Source organism: Sus scrofa, chromosome 14 (assembly GCF_054392235.1).
Source record: "Sus scrofa isolate SSC_HxYL_T2T_F1_AM1 chromosome 14, Sscrofa_HxYL_maternal_Yorkshire_Landrace_v2.0, whole genome shotgun sequence".
In the NCBI taxonomy this organism is placed as follows: Eukaryota; Metazoa; Chordata; class Mammalia; order Artiodactyla; family Suidae; genus Sus; species Sus scrofa.
Genome location: NC_139396.1, coordinates 163,367,688 through 163,385,869, shown reverse-complemented (window position 1 = coordinate 163,385,869; position 18,182 = coordinate 163,367,688). Strand labels below are relative to the sequence as shown.

Below are 18,182 nucleotides of genomic sequence, written 5' to 3'. Positions count from 1 at the left end.
TAGTGGCATGAAAAGAACTTCTGGGCACAGACAGCGGGGACGACCACACGGCACTCTACGCAAGGCCGCTGGTTTGTGCGTTTACGAAAGGAAAAATGGTACATACTACGCTTGGGGTATTTTACCAAAAATATGACAAGGGACGAGCACATCTCAACTTGGAAGCGGATAACACCTCCACAGAGATGGGAGGAACCCAGAACAATTCAGGCCCGAGCACAAGCCCGAGAGCAAGGACCAGACCCGATGAGCACCTGCAGAGACGGGACGCCCAGCTCTCCTCCTCCGTCTCCCCCCCCACTTCCCCTCCGCCTCCTCCTCCCCAGCCTCCCCCCCATTCCTTCTCCACCTCCTCTGTCTCCTCCGCCCCCTCCATTCTCCCCGCCAGCCAAGTGGGTCCAAGCGGAGTAAGTGGCTGAGCAGAAGGCACAAGGCGACCAACAGAGGGGGGGCTGCTTTGACCCTCTCAGCAGCACTGCTAACACGGTAAGGAAAAGAAAACGGAGAAAAAAGCAAGCACCAAAACTCTGGAGTAGTATTTGAAGGAACTGCTTTTATTTTCCTCATTCTGATATCCTTACAATTACCATGCATTTCTTTCATATTTTTAACTCCTAATTTTAAAAGCTTGAGGAACAGAACACCAATGAAGGCTCTCAGAATACTTTGGCAACATTTGAAATAACCAGCATTCATTATAAACAACAAAAAAAGGCAAAAGTTAAATAGGGGAAATTATTTGCAGCTTATATGAAAGCTGTTGGGCTAATTTGCATATTACTGCATAAAAAGCTGCTTTGAACAAGTCAGAAGATGTCCAGGAACTCAAACACAGACCACACACACACACATACACACACACACACACACACACCACACACCACACATTCATGCATAAAACACACACACCACAAACACAGCACACACACATACCACACACACACACGCGCACACATCACATATACACCTGCTGCCAAGCCACCTGCGGCTAGTGGCCACTGGCCTGGACAGTGCGGGTTACGGGAAGTTTCTGTTGACATGGGAAGTTTCTCTGACTCTAGATCAGCACTGCCCAGTGGGATGGTTTGTGACATTAAGAGTGGTCTCTATTGGCAGCAGCTGAATTTCCATGTGAACTGTGCCCAGTGGGACTAAATAACTGAAATTTTTGTTTAATTTAAATGGAAACAGCCACATGTAACCAGCCGTTTTTAGATGGCACAGCTCTAGATCACAGAAAAAGGAGTTCCCGTTGCGGCGCAGCAGAAACGAATCTGACTAGGAACCATGAGGTTGCGGGTTCGACCCCTGGCCTCGCTCAGTGGGTTAAGGATCTGGTGTTGCTGTGGCTGTGGTGTAGGCCGGCAGCAACAGCTCCGATTGGACCCCGAGCCTGGAAACCTCCATGTGCCACGGGTGCGGCCCTCAAAAAGACAATAAAATAAAATAGATCACAGAAAAAGAAGAAAAACTTTAAAGCTACCATCATGACAAAAACATATAATACTGACACATAAACACGACAAAGACCGTGTAGACCAAGAGGGAACTTCAAGGCCCCCCCCCCCGGCTGCAGTGCAAACAGCTGAGGTTACGGGCGCAGCGGCTCCCCAAAACTGCTCGCGGCCAAGGGCTCCCAACGGGGCGCAGGGACAGTCAGCATGAAGGGATCCCCGACACTACTGACCCCACGAGCAGGAGGGCCAGACGAGTCTCTCTAGGGCGACCTGACGAGTTAACGAGGAAGGCGCGGCCGCGGTCCCAGCAGGGAAAGAGCCTGAGATCTTCGCGCCCACTCCTGAGGGCCCATCGGAGACGCGGAACGGCCGAGGCATGACGCGTGGGGGGCAGAGGAATTCCACCTGCTCACCCAGACCGTGGTGGGAAGACGTCAAGAACAATGTTGATGAGACGCTGGAGGCTGAGTGCAGACGGAGCGAAAGGGAGAAGCTCCTCGGGACCCGGATTTGGAGCAGGGCCCACATCCTCCTAGGCCTTGCTTCGGGCCCCCCACAGAGGACGCACCACGAAGACCCCTCCTGGCTCTGGCAGAGGGAGGGAAAGAGGCCCCGCTGGGAAACGTGCCCAGAGCTTTCTCAGAAGCCCCCTCACAGAGGAGAGACTATCAGAGCCGTAGGCCACCCATTGGCCTCCCTACGCCATCCAAGGGACAGGAGAGGGAGAGGAGAGGTGTGTGCGGGCCACAGCCCAGACTGAGACGTCATCACCGGTTAGGAACAGCTGTCCCCTCCTTAGAGCTACACCAGCAGGGCTCCGGTGTGAGGACAGGGGGTCCAGACAAAAGAGGGGCGGGGCAGGCTCCCTCAGGAGGGTCCTTAGGGAAGCCCAAGGACAAGGCAAGGAGAAGGGGTGTGAAGCCTCTGGTACCACAGCCACAACAAAGGGCACACACAGCCCAGCTCCTTACCCCACACCAAAGGCCCCAGTCCTACCACCCAATACATCGTGTCCAGCTTCCAAAAGAAAACTACAAGGCACAGTCAAAGGCAAGAAGGAAACAGTCCAAAGCCATTTTAAAAAATGCATCAGAATCAGATACAATTACGGCACCGATTTTGGAAGTATCAGAAAGGGAATTTAAGATAACTGATTCATACTCTCGGAGTTTTGATGAAAAAGTGGACGGCATGCAAGCGCAGATGGGCAGTATAAGCAGCAGGATGGAAACTCTTAGAAAGAAGCAAAAGGAAGTACTAGACATCAAAACGCTAACAAAAATGAAGGTTGCCTTCCATGGGCTCATTAACAGATGAGACCCAGCCAAGGAAACAACCAGTGTGCTTGAACAGATGTCAACAGAAACTTCCAAAACCGAAATGCCATTTTTAAAAAATGAACAAAACTACAGAGTATCCAAGAACGGTACGACAATTTCGAAAGATAAAAATGGGAGTGCCAGGAGAAGAAGGAGAGGAGAGAGCTTAAGGAGAACTGGAAGAAGCGATGGCCACGGACTGTGCAAAATCAGTGACAGACACCAAGCCGCAGACCCAGACGCCGGAACGCCTAATCCCAGGCACAGGCTGCTGAAAGCCCAGGACAAGGAGAAACTCTGAAAGAAGGAAGGGGGAAAGAGTATATATATACTATTTGGAGGAACGAGGACAGGAATTACAGTGAACCTCTGCGCAGAAGTCATGGGAGCAGGAGGAGAGGGTGAAACAAAATGCTACAAGTGGTGAAGAAAAAAAAAAAAAAGCCCAAACACAACCCACAGCATGTGCCCAGCAGCATTATCTTTCAAAAGGAGAAATAAGACTGACTTGGACAGACGACGCTGAGGAAAAATCCATCGCTAAGAGACAGGACCCGAAAGCAATGTCTCCAAACGTTTTCAGGGAGAAGGAAAATTATATAGCTCAAAAGTTTGGATTTAAACAGGGAAGAATTATGGAGACGTCACCGATGGACGTTAAAAAATTAAGTGAAAAACTCTTCAATAAAAGACAGCCACACTTATGAAAAGTCTAAGGGCCCGGAGCCGAGAGGCACTTTCTGCAGCAGGTGGAATTCCCGCAGGCCTCTGCGCCCCACCCTGCTCACTCCTTGTCACCCCACCCAGGAAGAGGGAGCACGATGAGCTGTCACTCCCGTGATTAGATATCATTCTGTGGCAAAGGGGAAGGGATTCTGCAGATGTAATTAAATTCTGAAGTTAGCTGACCTTAAGTTATCAAATGGACATTAACCTGGGTGCATCTGACCTTACAAGATACCAGGGGAGCCTCTGAAAAGAGGACCTGAGGTCGGAGCCTGGAAGCGAAGGGCTTGCTCTCTGCTGCCTCCCGCGGAAGCGAGACGCCGCAGGCGCCGCAGCCTCCAGGAAATGACTCCTGTCGACGCAGACCCTCCCTCCCGGGCTCTCAGATGAGAACGCAGCCCAGAGACCCTCGGCTTCGCTGTCCGGACCTCGCCCCCAGAAACGCCAGGCAGTACCACTAGGTCTGCGATGACAGGTCACCCGGCACAGAAAACCCAGAGAGGCCCCGGTGCTATAAACTGGACGGGTGTGTGCGACACCACGAACCCCACACAACCGACCCTCACCCCAAAGCCAGAGCCTTCTTCGTGGGGAAACACTGGCCACTCCCATCAAGGTCAGGCTCACAAGAATAAGATGCTCGTTGAGTCCCACTTCCTTGGAAGGTCCAAGGTATTAGGGAGGGAGACAAAACAGACACAACAGCCAGAGGCCAAGCGACAGTGTATCTGGGAACCCGGGGAATCACAGGCAAAACCAAAGCAAACAAAAAAGAATTCAGAAGAAACAGCAGGATATAAAACTAACACACAAAGACCAACGAGCACCATAAATGCCACAACAACCAGTCGGAAGCTACGTTGGGGAAAGAAAGCCCCTCAGCAACAACAACGTAACCAAAGGTACGCGTTAGGAACAAATTTTAAAATGTGACAATTTTATGAGAGAAAAGTGGTGACACTGCTGGCAGAGACAAGAAACTGTCTCCAATCAATGGAGAGCCGTCCCCTGTTCGCGGAGGGATGACTCAGCACCATAAAAGCTCCAGGTCTGTCTCACGGGCCCAGACAACCAGTGAGTGACACGCACCCACCCAGCTCAACTAGATAAGTCGATTCTAAAGTTCACGTGGAGAAGTAAACTGTGACTCAGAATCCAAATGTGATTTTTAAAAAGAATGATAAGCTCGACTACAATGAAAAAAAACTTCCGCGTGTCCAAAAATTAGTAAAATCCAAAGACGAGTGTCAAGCTGATTGAAAATATTTGTAACGCAAATCCCAGCTGAAAGAGTTCATCTTCCTCACATCCGAAGAACTCGCAAAAGCCAAGAGGGGAAAGCCTAAAAATTCACGAGAAAATATTGAAAAAACCAAACGAGTGCCAGAGAAAAGACATCTGACTGACCCACATCCAGGAGGAGCGCCGGCTCCTGAGGCGGCGGCGGGGGGGGGGGCACCCGAACCAAAACCCCAACGCCGAGGCCCCCAAACTCGGGACACCCTACAGGACCAGCAGCCTCCACGGTCAACGGCACAAAGACCACGGGCAAGGGCTGGCCGACACTGAGGACCCCGAGCCGCATGACCCAGACCGGCCGGGACACCCCGCGCAGGAGAGGCCGCCGTGGCCGGAGAGGCAGTGTCCCTGGACGCCTTTGCGGGCGGCAACTTTTACGCTCCCTCTGAGGCAGGTCCCCGCACTCCTGCACGACCCTCTGACCCGCAAGGGGAGGCGCCGCAGGCTGTGAGCAGGTGCGTGTGTCGCGGACAGCGGCTGTGACCCTCGGTGGACGTCCTGGCTCTCTCCGAGTGGCCCCTCCATCCACCTCCCTCTCGCACCCCTGACCCATCTGTGGTCACCCAGGGGTGGCCGCCTGGCCAGCTTGGAGGACAGCACTGGTCCTGGTGGCTCACCTGCCCACACGGGTCCAAGTAGCCACCCCCGCCCCCTCTCCCCAGGGCCCGGGGTCACCACGGCCGCACGGGCCCAGCTTCTCCAGCAGCACCCCCGCCCCTCCTGCCCCGGCCGGGTGCACGCCCCCCGAGCCCACCCTGCGGCCGCATCGTGATGACAGCCACTTCCATGAACCCAAGAGGCCACTTTGCCAGCCGCCCCTTGAGATTTTGACCCTGGAAGGCCATTCTCAGTTCAGAAGGACTAAACATGGGAAAGAGGCCCTTTGAGGCGCATGAAACGTGGCGTCGGGACCCTGCCGGGGCGGCTTCGGCAGCGCATGCACCTGGCGTCCGCCCTCGGCACGGCCATCCCCACTCCGTCCTCTCGGTGCCGGCCCCCACCCCCCAGACACCGCACACACCGTGGGCGAGGCCGGGCCAGGCGGGGATCGTCGGAGAAGAAAGGACGCAGCCGCCCGTGTCGCTTGGGTACTGCCGGGCCCTGTACGCACGGGACTCGGCAGGGGCTCCCACTCGGCCTGACCGGCTGGGGAGAGGCAGGACACTGCGGCCAGGTCCGCCGGAAGGGTCTCGAAGGAAGCCCACGGCCCCGGCGGCCAGAGTCCATCCGCTCCCCGGGGGCGGCAGCGCTGGAGGGAGGCTGGTGCAGGGACGCGGGAGCAGGGGCCCAGCGGGCAGGTGGGGGCCGGAGGACGGCAGCCCCGACGGCCGCCCTCTGCAGCTGACCAGCCCCCGGCATCATTTCCTCCGCGGGGGGCTCAGGGTTGGGAAGCAGGAGACCTCGTTCTGGTCCTGCGCCCCCAGCCCCGCGCGACCCCTCCCCTCCGGGACCCACAGGAGCAGGAGGGGGATGGGGCCGGTGCCCTCCCTGGGTGCGTGAGCCCTCCTTCGGCCACCAAGCAGGACGGCGGACACCAGGAAAGGGTTACTCTGGCCGCAGCCTGGGCTCAGGGCAGGCGTGACTCCAGGCCCCCAAAGCCCCGGAGCCCTGGGGGCAGCAGCCCCAGCCCTCCTTCCACGGAGACAGTGACGGCTGGGACCCGTACGCAGGGACGCCGTGCATCTCCTCTGAGGCGTCCTAAAGCTTTCGCTTGGGTCGCTGAGACCCAGACCCCGCTGCGCGGGCTGAGCCCGTGGGGATGCGCCGGGTGGCAGGCGCCAGGCGGGTCGGACTGCCCGTTTCTCAGGAAATCCGGCCCCAGGCCACGCGATTATCCCTGCGGAAAACCGTTTCCCTTCATGAGAAAGGAAATCTCGTCTGTGCAGAGTCACAAACACACGGCGGCTAAAAATAGCTTTGCCAAAGGAAGTAAGGATGGGACCTCCCACCACCCGGCAGAGCCAACAGCGGGCGGCCGCGGCGAGCCGCGCCCAGGGTCCGGGCGGCAGAGGGGCAGCCGGCGGCGGCCCCCTCGCCTGAGCCTCCTTCGGCTCTTTGCACTGTCATGCCTTTGGCTAAACCTGGCAGAATAAAAGGAAAATATATGCCGTCTCTTGGGAGAGACCCTGATGGGAAACAATATGAGGAAAAGAGCGTGTGCCCGCGTGCGACCGGGTCACCGTGCTGTCCAGCAGCAACTGACTCAACCTGTAAATCAGCAGCAACTGATTTACAGTTGCTAATAAAACATAAATTAAAAAAACGAACACAGTAAGAGTGAGAGAGCGGGTCCCACGAAGAGCAACTCAGCAACAGCCTCCTCTTTCATTAAAGGAAAAGAAAAAAACAGCCAGACCACTCGTGAAGGCATAAACTCGGAAAATCGTGGTCCACCGGGAAGGTGGGCTCGGCAAAATTCACCACAAAATCAGCGTTTTCCCCTCAGGAGGGTTCTGCATCACCAAACAGGGTCAAACTCTAAGGTCAAAGCAAGTTTAACGTTGAATTAAAGGCCTGTAAAATGAAATTATCCACCTCTCAGGTGAGCCATCAGGGCCAAGACCAAACCGGGGAACCGGTTCTCAGCAGAGGCCTACGGCTGGATCCTAAGCACCAGTGCAGCCGGCGGCCGCCTCCGAATGACAGAGCCTCCACGCGGGCACCCCCTCCCGAGGGCCAGGGCACCCCTGACAGCACCCTTTGGGACAGGGATTTCCCGCCAGGACCCCCGCCCAGCGCTGACTGACGGAGCCCAGGGGGCGGGGGCGGAGCCAGGCGACGGCAGGGCGAGGGTCCTTCCTGAGGCCGAGGCCGCCCTGCCCTGCCCCCTCCTCCGGCTTTAGCAGCTGGAGGAGACCCGCCCCAGGAGATGCATTTGGGAGCTGCCGCCAGGCCGTCTCCTTCCCACCCTCCAAATGCTCTTAACACGATTTCCTGACACTGGTTCTCTCTGCTTTATTTTTCAATAAAAAGGAAAGTGGAGCTCCTGTTGTGGCTCGGAGGTCACAAACCCAACTAGTATCCACGAGGATGCAGGTTCCAACCCTGGCCTTGCTCAGTGGGTTAAGGATCCGGCGTTGCCCTGAGCTGCGGTGTAGGTCGCAGGTGCGGCTCCGATCCCGCGTTGCTGTGGCTGTGTAGGCCAGCGGCTACAGCTCCAATTCAACCCCTAGCCTGGGAACTTCCATACGACGTGGATGTGGCCCTAAAAAGACAACAAAACAAAACAAAACAAAAAGGAAACTGCAAAGAAATAAAATGAGCACAGACCACATGGCTGAGCTGTGACCGATGTGCAGGCATGGAGCCCCACCCCAAACCGCACTGTGGGGTCAGAGCAGGACAGTCTGCGGCCCGTGGGACACAGGAGGGCACGAGAGGAAACCCCGACAGATGGGGGCTGCCCGGGGAAAAGCCAGGCTGGGGGGATCCTGCTGCTCCCCACGAGACAGGTACCCACGCCTTTCCGTCCAGTTTATAAGGAGGCTTCTTTTCAAAAGAAACGTCGGGAAATTCAGCAAGAGGGGGAAGCCCCCAAGGACCTCAAACCCCCCCGCCATGCCACCAGCAGCGGCAGTCACCTGTCCTTCCAGAGGTCGTCCACTGCGACTGTGCAGACAGGCGGCTTCCCAGGCCCCGTAACAAGCGACAGGCGCTCCCTCTGACTACACAGCGAGGACCAAGTCCCCAGGGGATTCCGGGGAGAGGTGTGGACGGCTCGAGCGTCCCTCACCAGGAGGGGAGCGACCAGCGACGGTCGTGAGGACGGGATGGCACAGCGGCCCTCCAGGCGAGCCCAGGTGCAGCACAAGGGCAGAGACGGAGGAGAGAGGACGGGTCCCGCGGGAGGGAGAGACCCCGCGCCTCTGGCGGTGGCAGGTCACCTGCTCTGGAAGGTCCTGAAGGGAGGACAGGCCGGAGCTGGCCAGGCAGCCTCTGCTCGGCTCCACAGGACACGCTCCCCCAAGGGACAGGCTTTCCCACCTCGAGACACCAACCCCCGTCCACACAGTCACGGACGCTGGGGCCCAGGGACATGCGGCCAGTTCCCAGCTGTGATCGCAGTGGGCTGAGGTCCCCAGGGTCCTGGGAAGGTGACCCTTGCCATTGCCATATGCAGCCTGGCTCAGGAGCCAGACCCCAGCTGGGCCCCCCGGGTGCAGGGCGGCCAGGGAGGGAGAATTTCCCTGGGAAATTACACACACGCTCAGAGATCCGGGGCCGAAGGGAGTGGGTGCCAAGAACACGAACACTCGGAAAAGCTCCAGGAGGACAGGCCCCGGGGCAGTCAAGCCACGGCCGGAGCGCGCGGCTCGGTCACAGGCAGACACGTGGGCGGCCGTGAGCTTCACCACAGGGCCGGCAGGACCGTCCCCCTCGGGAGCACCCACGGCGGCCAGCAGGGAGGTGAGGACACTCGGCCAACACGCGCCACACAGCCCTCATCTCAATTCTCCCTGGGACTAAGCGAGGCGAATTTTACACCGGGACGTTAAGACGGGGCCCAGACACGCACTTCAACCCCCAAAGCAGAGCAGCCCACTCAGGTGGGCGAGTCCTGGGCAGACTCTGCTGCACCAAGGCAGCCACCCCACCCTCACCCGGGAAGGCAGCGAGAGACCACGGAAAAGCTGGTTCCTAAACTGGCCAGTAAAACCGGTAAACCCCGCATGGAACATGCACGGAGGAAGGAATCAGTGCCAGGAATCCAGAGGAGTTATCGATACAGACCTCACGGTCATCACAAGAGCACACGAACGCTGCACCAACAAACCGGCAATCCGGGTGAAAGGAGCACGTTCCCTAAAAATAATACAACACACCGCGAAACAGAAGACTTTCATCTGCTAAAGAAACTGGATTTGGACCAAAAGCCTTCCCACAAAACACAGATGGTTTCACTAGTGAATTCCATTGATCACTTAAGGAGGAAGCACCACTCATCTTACATGGCTTTTGGAAAAATATAAAGAAGAGAGAGCTTTCCAATTTCTTCTAAGAAGCCAGCTGAGCCCTAATACCAAAGCCCTTCAAATAAAGAAAATCACAGATTTTCCCTTAGGAATGTATATAGAATCCAAATGCAGAAACGCACAGGACCAAGCAGCCCGGGAAGGCAAGTCTGGGTTAACTTACTGTAACCCCCAAATTTACAGTCTGAAAAACAAAAACTATGGATCATTTCAGTAGCTACAGGGAAAGCATTTAACAGACTTGAGCACTGCCTCACGGTTCCTGCAGAGGCTCGGGGATTAAGAACCCACACTGTCTCCGTGAGGACGCGGGTGTGATTCCTGGCCTTGCTCGGTGGGTTAAGGATCTGGTGTAGGCCTCAGCTGCAGCTCTGGGCCCTCGCCTGGGAACTTCCCTGTGCCGCAGAAGCAGCCGTAAAAAGAAGAGGAGGAGTTCCCGTCGTGGCTCAGTGGTTAACGAATCCGACTAGGAACCATGAGGTTGCAGGTTCGATCCCTGGCCTTTCTCAGTGGGTTGAGGATCCGGCGTTGCCGTGAGCTGTGCTGTAGGTTGCAGACACGGCTCGGATCCCTGTTGCTGTGGCTGTGCTGTAGGCCGGTGGCTACAGCTCCGATTTGACCCTAGCCTGGGAACCTCCATATGCCATGGGAGCGGCCCTAGAAAAGGCAAAAAGACAAAAAAAAAGAAAAAGAAAAAGAAACTTTCAGAAAAGTAAGAAACAGACACTTCCTCAGTTTGGTAAAGGACATCTCCAAAAAAAAAAAAAAAAAAAAAAAGGAGAAAACCCCTCCAGCAACCAGCATTGCCACTGATGAGCTACTGCATACTCTCCCCCCAAAGGAGAGCAGGGCTTGGAGGCCCACACCCACCGCCCATCTCAGGCGGGTTGGATGCGCCGCCAGGCAGAGAGGGACCTCCGACATGTGCTGAGCTGACATGGGCCCCAAGGTCTCGAAAGAGCTACAGTTCCGCAGGGTCCCTGGACACGAGCCGAACAGACAAAAACTCATTTGCATTTCCAACAACAGCAATCAGAAAATGAAATGTTTAAAAACACCACTTACAGCAGCATCCAAAAAACCATCAATGACACAGGAAGACATTTAACCAAAGACAGGCAAGGCCTCCACACTGAAAACCACAAGGTATTTCAGGGGGAAAATTACAGACCCGAATGAAGGAGGCGACTCCTCGTCCACAAACAGACACAGAGCCGCTCAGAGGTCCACCTCCGACACGGACTTAGGAGTTCAGCGCAACCCTGGCCATGACCTCAGACGGTTGTTGCAGAAACCGACAAACTGACCCTGAAACACAGGCGGAAATGCAACAGGCCAGGAAGCCCTAACGTGACCGGAGAAGAGCGGGTCGAGGCGTCACCTGCCGGCAAGACCTCGGGTCCAGGCGCAGTCGGGACAGGTGCTCCTGGAGGGACTCGAAGAGCAGACTGACGGGCAGAGCACGGTTCTCTGATCCCCACCACGGCGCCGAGGCGACCCTCGGGGAGAGCGAGACCCGACGGCAGACAGAGGCGGCGGCCAGCTGCCGTCCCGCGGAGAGGCACCTCGCTCACAGCTCACATCAGCCACGGAACTGAGGGGAGACGACGCAACCCTCAGGGCAGGGGGCAAAAGCCGCAGGGCTCCTCGAAGCAGGGAGACGTGGGGGTGGGCCGGGCTTCCCCACGGCCCTGAGCGCGGGAATCGGCAAGAGTCGCGGCGGGATTCTGCGGGCGGAGATCGCCACGAAGGAAACCAACAGACAAGCCCAGCCCGGGAGAACCTGCGAGAGCACATCTGACCAAGGACTGGCATCCGGACACACAAAGAACCCCTACGACTCGGAAATGAAAACAAACTCAGTGAAAACTCAGGCAGAAGAGAGCAAGAGGTGCTCTACGACCACCCCAACCCACGCGCACGCACTCCCGCACACGCAGACACACGCACTCCCGCACACGCGCGCGCACACACACACACACGCACTCCCGCACACACACACACACACTCCCGCACACGCAGACACACACGCACTCCCACACACGCACACACACACTCCCGCACACGCAGACACACGCACTCCCGCACACGCGCACACACACACACACGCACTCCCGCGCACACACACACACACGCACTCCCGCACACGCGCACACACACACACACACGCACTCCCACACACGCACACACACACTCCCGCACACGCACACACACGCACTCCCGCACACGCGCACACACACACACACACGCACTCCCGCGCACACACACACACACGCACTCCCGCACACGCAGACACACGCACTCCCGCACACGCGCACACACACACACACGCACTCCCGCACACACACACACACACTCCCGCACACGCAGACACACACGCACTCCCACACACGCACACACACACTCCCGCACACGCAGACACACGCACTCCCGCACACGCGCACACACACACACACACGCACACGCAGACACACGCACTCCCGCACACGCGCACACACACACACACGCACTCCCGCGCACACACACACACGCACTCCCGCACACGCGCACACACACACACACGCACTCCCGCGCACACACACACGCACTCCCGCACACACACACACACACTCCCGCACACGCAGACACACACGCACACACACTCCCACACAGACACACGCACTCCTGCACACGCAGACACACGCACTCCCGCACACGCGCACACACACACACACACGCACTCCCGCACACACACACACTCCCGCACACGCAGACACACACTCCCACACACGCACACACACACACACACTCCCACACAGACACACGCACTCCTGCACACGCAGACACACGCACTCCCGCACACACAGACACACACGCACAGACACACGGCCAAGAAGCCCTGGAGTGACGCCCGCCACCATTAGTCACCAGCGAGACACTAACGGTGTGTCTTCATCGGGGTGAAGCCAGGAGGTGCCAGCGCACAGGCCGCGGAAGGCCGACGACAGGACCAGGGCGCCAAGCTGGTACCAGTGAAGAGGACACGTCCACAGTGGGGGCGGGGCGAGGCGGCTGGACCGCTTTGGAAAGAATCTGGGCAGTTGGCGACAAAACCAAACCGACGCCACCCCACGGGAGCCCAGTCCCCTCCCAGCTGGGATTACGGAGAAGAGAAACCACGAGCTCATAGAGCTGCGCGAGAAGGCACAAGGTGTTGGTGCCCAGGGCCGCTGGCACGTCGGGGCTCTGCCTGGGGAGGCCGCTCGGCAACACAGCGGGAGGAAGCCCCGCACAGGCGGCACCGTGGGTCGGTCTCGAGCCCCTCTGCAGACAGACCGGGGCACAGGTGACCCCGTCCTGAGACGGGCAACACGAGCCCGGGGGGGGCGGGGGGGATCAGGGCCCAGCTGCCGGGGCCGGGGGACCTCCGGGGCACCTGTTGGGTTGATGACCGTCTGGGCTAAACACGAGCCTTTGTCAAACTCAGCAAAGGTATGTGCTCCGCCTGTTCACTTCGCTGCACCAGGACTTCATATCAAAGGAAGAACTAAACCCACCAAGCTCCAGCAAACGATACTCCTGCCGAAGTGCTCGGAGGGAAGCGCAGGATGCCCGCAAAGCACCGCGGAGGCAGCTGCGCTCACCGACCACCCACGCGGCCGGCAAGTTCCTCCGAAGCTCAGAAGACAAGCGTGACAGACGACGAATCCGGGGTGAACACGTGGCGAAGCGCGTCTAGGAAAGCGCTCACGACAGAACCGCGACGGTGGACACACACACTAATGGTAACACGGGTTCACCCGGCTGCATCCTTGGAACTTTCACCATAAAACGTTGGGAAAGAGTTAAGGTAAACAGAGAGCGAGGCTGACGGTCCCTAAGGTCCTGCTGCGACCCGGGCCGCGAAGCACAGCCCATTCCCGGAGAACGGATTCTGCTTTTCTTCTTCTCAAACAGAATCCACGTCAAGGAGCCACCGAAATCCACCCTCACACCAAGCGGACGCATGTGGCCCCTGGAACCAGCCCTAACCCGGCCGCGCCCCACCAGCGAGGCCCCCAGGAGGAGAGCACTGCAGGGCAGGGGGTCTTCCTGGGCGGGGGGCCCTCTGCAGCTCTGCTGGGGGACGGAGCGAGTGGCCCCCCATTACGTGGACAGCTGGGGGCCCGACCAGGAGTCAGGAGCCACAGAAAGACCGTCAAGGTCCCCAACGTCCCGGCTCCGACGACCAGACACGCCAATTCCGCGTCTTAGGAGACGCCTGAAAATTTTAAAATTCAAGTCCCCAAATAACTTCAGTCTAAAAATAGGGCCCCTGTAAAGTAAACACATGTGAAATTCTCCGTCTCCTTACTTCTCCCTGGCAACGCTAACACAGCCAGGCCCTAAGCAGCACAGGCTGTCACCTCCCATCCCAAGCCCTGCGGGGTCCCCACGGCGGAGAGGGACAGGGCTGGATCGCCAGGGGCACCTGCGAGGCCCCCGGCTGGGCGCGGCAGGCTGGAATCACACCGGAGGAGGAGGAGGAGGCCCGTCTGCCCGAAGGGAGACATGGGTCCCCTCTTGTCTCCCACGCACACTGCCAGCCCAGCCCCCAACCCCGACCCGGCAAGGCGGGTGCCAGATCCGGGAAGAGGGACGGAGCCTGGACTGGGCCGACCTCCTGAGGTCAGGGGCCAGCGCCCTCATCTTGACCTTCCACCCCCCCCGCCCCCCCCGAAGGAGCCAGATCTCCCCAGATCCTGCTCCAGCCCCGTCCCTCTGACCCAGCTGTTCCGGTGGCCCCGCTGACACTCAGCTGACCAGCCTCAGGGCTGTGTGCGCTCAGAGGATCAGCAACCCCTGCGAGGAAGATGCCCACGCGAGTGACAACAGGAAGACGGGAGCTGCAGCCTGAGGGTGGGCGAGGGGGCCGGCAGGGCCTCCCCCCCCCTCGGGCTCTGCTTCTGCACAGGAGGCCCTGCCTCTTGTTGCCGGGTCCTCCTCCTGCCTCTTTTTTTTTTCTTCTTCTTCTTGGGCCACACCCACAGCATATGGAGGTTCCCAGGCGAGGGGTCGAATCGGAGCTGTAGCTGCCGGCCTACCCCACAGCCACAGCAACGCGGGATCCGAGCCGAGTCTGCGACCTACACCAGGGCTCATGGCAACACCGGATCCTTAACCCACTGAGCAAGGCCAGGGATCAAACCCGCACCCTCACGGCTCCTAGTCGGGGTCATTACTGCGCCACAACGGGAATTCCCTTCCCCTCATCGTCCTCCCGCCTCTGACACACAAACCAGCCGTGCACTCGCCCCCACCTCTGCGCCCCCTCTCCAGGGTCACCACACCCAGGTGCACACAGCATTCCTGGTGGGAAATCACAGACCACCCATGCCAGGGAGGCTCTGCCATGTGCCCTGGAGCTGTCAGAAACCCACAGGCAGATGCCCAACAGCACGTAACTGCTGAGGGACAAAGAGGTGTCCCGGCCTGGGCTCCAGGACAGGAGAGGCAGCAAGGGGAGGCCCAGCGACCAGCCAGGCAGTCGATGCAGAGCCCTCGAGCCAAGGACTCCCAGCCCTATCTCCTCCACCCCATCCCGGGAGATACGGTGAGTGCACCTCAGTTTCCAAGGCTGCAGCCACTTTGCCAACATGAGGCAAGTAAGCCTGTGGCCCAAGCCGCCCCAGCTTGGAGACAGTCAAGCGAGCCAGCGGATCCCACAAGGACTCGAGCCTCTCCAAGCTGGGGTTTCTGCCACTCTTATCCTGACTGATGGAGAATATGGTACCTGGGGTTGGGCATTACAAACAAGGACCCGGATCCGTGGAAGGAAAGGAAAGCACGTGGGGAGGGGGCACAGGGCAGCGGAGCGCAGGCTGGGGAGCTGGAGGCGGGGAAGTAGGGTCGGTCTCACCTGCATGGCCCTGAGGTCACCGACACTGCGCCTGTAGGCTGGGCACACACGTGCACCTGTGGAAGAGTGGCCTGGCAGGATCTTACCCCACCACTGTCCCCTCCAGATGAAGCCAGGTGAGCATGGCACACACGAGGCTTCAGTGTGCTACCTGCTGTGTGTGTCCAGAGACCCCAGGCTGACAGCTGCCAGGACCCACTCAGATGGGGCCTCTCCTTGTGAGGACTTCTGTACGGATACCCCCTGAACAGCCAGGCAGGCCCTCTGGGAAAGGTGGATGCAGCCAGGGTGACCAGGCCCTGGCTGAGTGACCAACTCCCCCTGGACCAAGGGCATCTGTCAGGATGAGATCTGACGCACAGAACAGAAAACCCCAAACACCTGTCACACGGCACAATCTAGAGGTTGCAACTGGGCCCCACCCACCTCCCCCAGCCAGGCTTGTGGCCTCCTACTCGGGGCACAGAGAGGAGGCCCCGAGGCAGAGCCCACTCCCGCCAGAGCCCTTGATGTGCCACAGCCTGGCCTCCGGTGCCCACTGCGGCTCGGTGCCCACAGCAGCGGGAGCTGGCAGGCCTCGCCCGCCCTGCTCTAAAGGCAGGCCTGGAAATGGTCTGTGCTTTCCCCACATGGTGGCTTTGTTTCCAAAGTAATCCGATGGTCAGCATCAAGAAGGGCCCTCCTTCACTGTCCCCAGCACCGTCCTCCCGGCCACCCGGCCCCACAGAATCGAGGTCGCAAGAGCCCTGCTCCCAGACAGCTGCTGTCGCTCGCTGTCTCTCGCAGCGGGCCCCGCCCCTCCCGGCCTGCTGACCCCCGCGAGGACACGTGAGCTCGCCTGACCCGCCCCCCCAGGGGTCCCTCACCTCAGTAAACCTCCCTCTCCCCGAGGTCACCAGACCCGTCCACTTGTACAGCTGCCGCCGTCGCCCTCCCCAGGGACCCCCATCGCACCAGCTCAGCCTCCAGAGCGACCTTTCCAAGTCCAAGCCCTTTCGCTCGAACTGGAAGCCCCACAGGCCCCCCTGCCCTTGGGAAGTTAAGTCAAAAATACACCAAAACACGGGCGCCCCAGGGCCTGGCACCCGGCTGAGCGCTGGGCCCGCGGGAGCAGAGGCCACGTGGTGAGGGCGGCCCTGGCTGGGAGCCGCTCACTCCCAGCCCCTCGGTCTACAACGTGCCCCCACCCAGAGCCCCCCGGGGTCACAGAGCAACTCCCCGAGGGCTAAGCTGTTTCCCCCGCCTGACCTAAAGCTTCCCGGGCCCCTGCCCCACCCCGGCTGGCGCGTCACATGCTCCGGGCCACAGCCCAGCTCCTTCACCTGGCAGGGGGGCCTGGAACAGGAACTGGGGGACCCGCTGCCCCAACTCCCCGAGCTCAGGTGGACAGCCTTCCTCCCAACCCGACGGGACGGGAGTCAGCACTGGGCGGTGGGATGTGCTGGTCCCGGCCCCCAGCCCTGAAAGTCCACAACGGTGCCCCCGTCTCAGACCCGACAGGTGGGGGTGTGGACCGGGGGCTGGGGGGTGAGGCTGGGGCAGGGAGGGTGTGGGGTCCTGGGGGTGGGGCTGTGGGGGCGGGGGGTGACAGGCTGGCGCAGGGGCAGGAAGATGCTGATATTTTTCAAATACCTGAAACACATTTTTAAAAGTCGAATCATATTTCCAAAGCAAAAAGTATGAGACATCTTCCTGAAAATAAACAAATGAACTCAAAATATGCATTTTTCCAAAATTACTTACTATTAAGAAAAGGAGCATCAGTGAACACTGGGGTGTGGGGGTCTGTGACGGAGCAGGGGGTGCCACTGAGGAGGGCGCCCTGCACGCCACCCTCTCCGTTCCCCACACCGACTCCAGCAACAGAGAGAGGCGGTGCGGCCCCTGGAGAAGCAACAGCAGGAATCCGCCCTGCCCCGGGCAGCCTCCTGAAGGGAAGGAAGCATCGCCCCAGCCCTCGTGGAAATTTGTTCCTGTGCCTGCTCCGTCAGAGCCGCTGAAGCCTGCCGTCCTGCCCGGAGCCACAGCGTCGCCTTGCTGGTCATCGCAGGAGGCCCGGTCGTCGCCCCAGCCCTGGAGGTGCGGCCACGGCGGGGCTCGGGCCCCTCGGAGCAGCAGCCACCGGGGGCCACAGGCTCAAACCTCTCCGTCCCTCTCGGGATGGTTGTGGCAATGAGGAGCCGCTGCTGGCGCCTTCTTGAAGGGGCAAACCCCGGAGGGCGGCTGGTTAAGGAAGGGGGGTTCCTGAGTGTTAGGAATCCGACCCCCCCCAACGCGAACGCTGGAAGCACCGCGAACCGCAGCTCTGAGTCCCCTCCCAGGTATCATCGCCGCAGAGAGAACGCCAGGCCACTGGCCATGGCCCCCAGGCTTTTCCCGAGGCCCGAGGGCCGCTCCCCACACCTGAGGCCCGCACCTGTTGTGCCCCCTTCCCCGGCCGCTCCTTGGAGGGCCCCCTCCCATAGCCCCAGCACCCCAGCTCCCACGTGGCTCCCATGGGCCCTCAAATGGGGCCAGGACCTGTGTCCCC

General features: G+C 59.3%; 1 protein-coding gene across 4 annotated transcripts in view; it reads right to left on the bottom strand.

Annotated features, from left to right (window-relative positions):
- INPP5A (inositol polyphosphate-5-phosphatase A) overlaps positions 1-18,182 on the bottom strand; it is a 159,155-nt gene that overhangs the window by 110,806 nt on the left and 30,167 nt on the right. The window contains exon 1 of one of the 4 annotated variants that reach the window (XM_084995414.1): positions 8,383-9,446. The exons of the other annotated variants lie outside the window; for them this stretch is intronic. The gene's annotated coding sequence lies outside the window, so the exon portion shown is untranslated. Of the gene's footprint in view, positions 1-8,382; positions 9,447-18,182 lie in introns of those variants that run through there. 4 annotated transcript variants of the gene reach the window in all.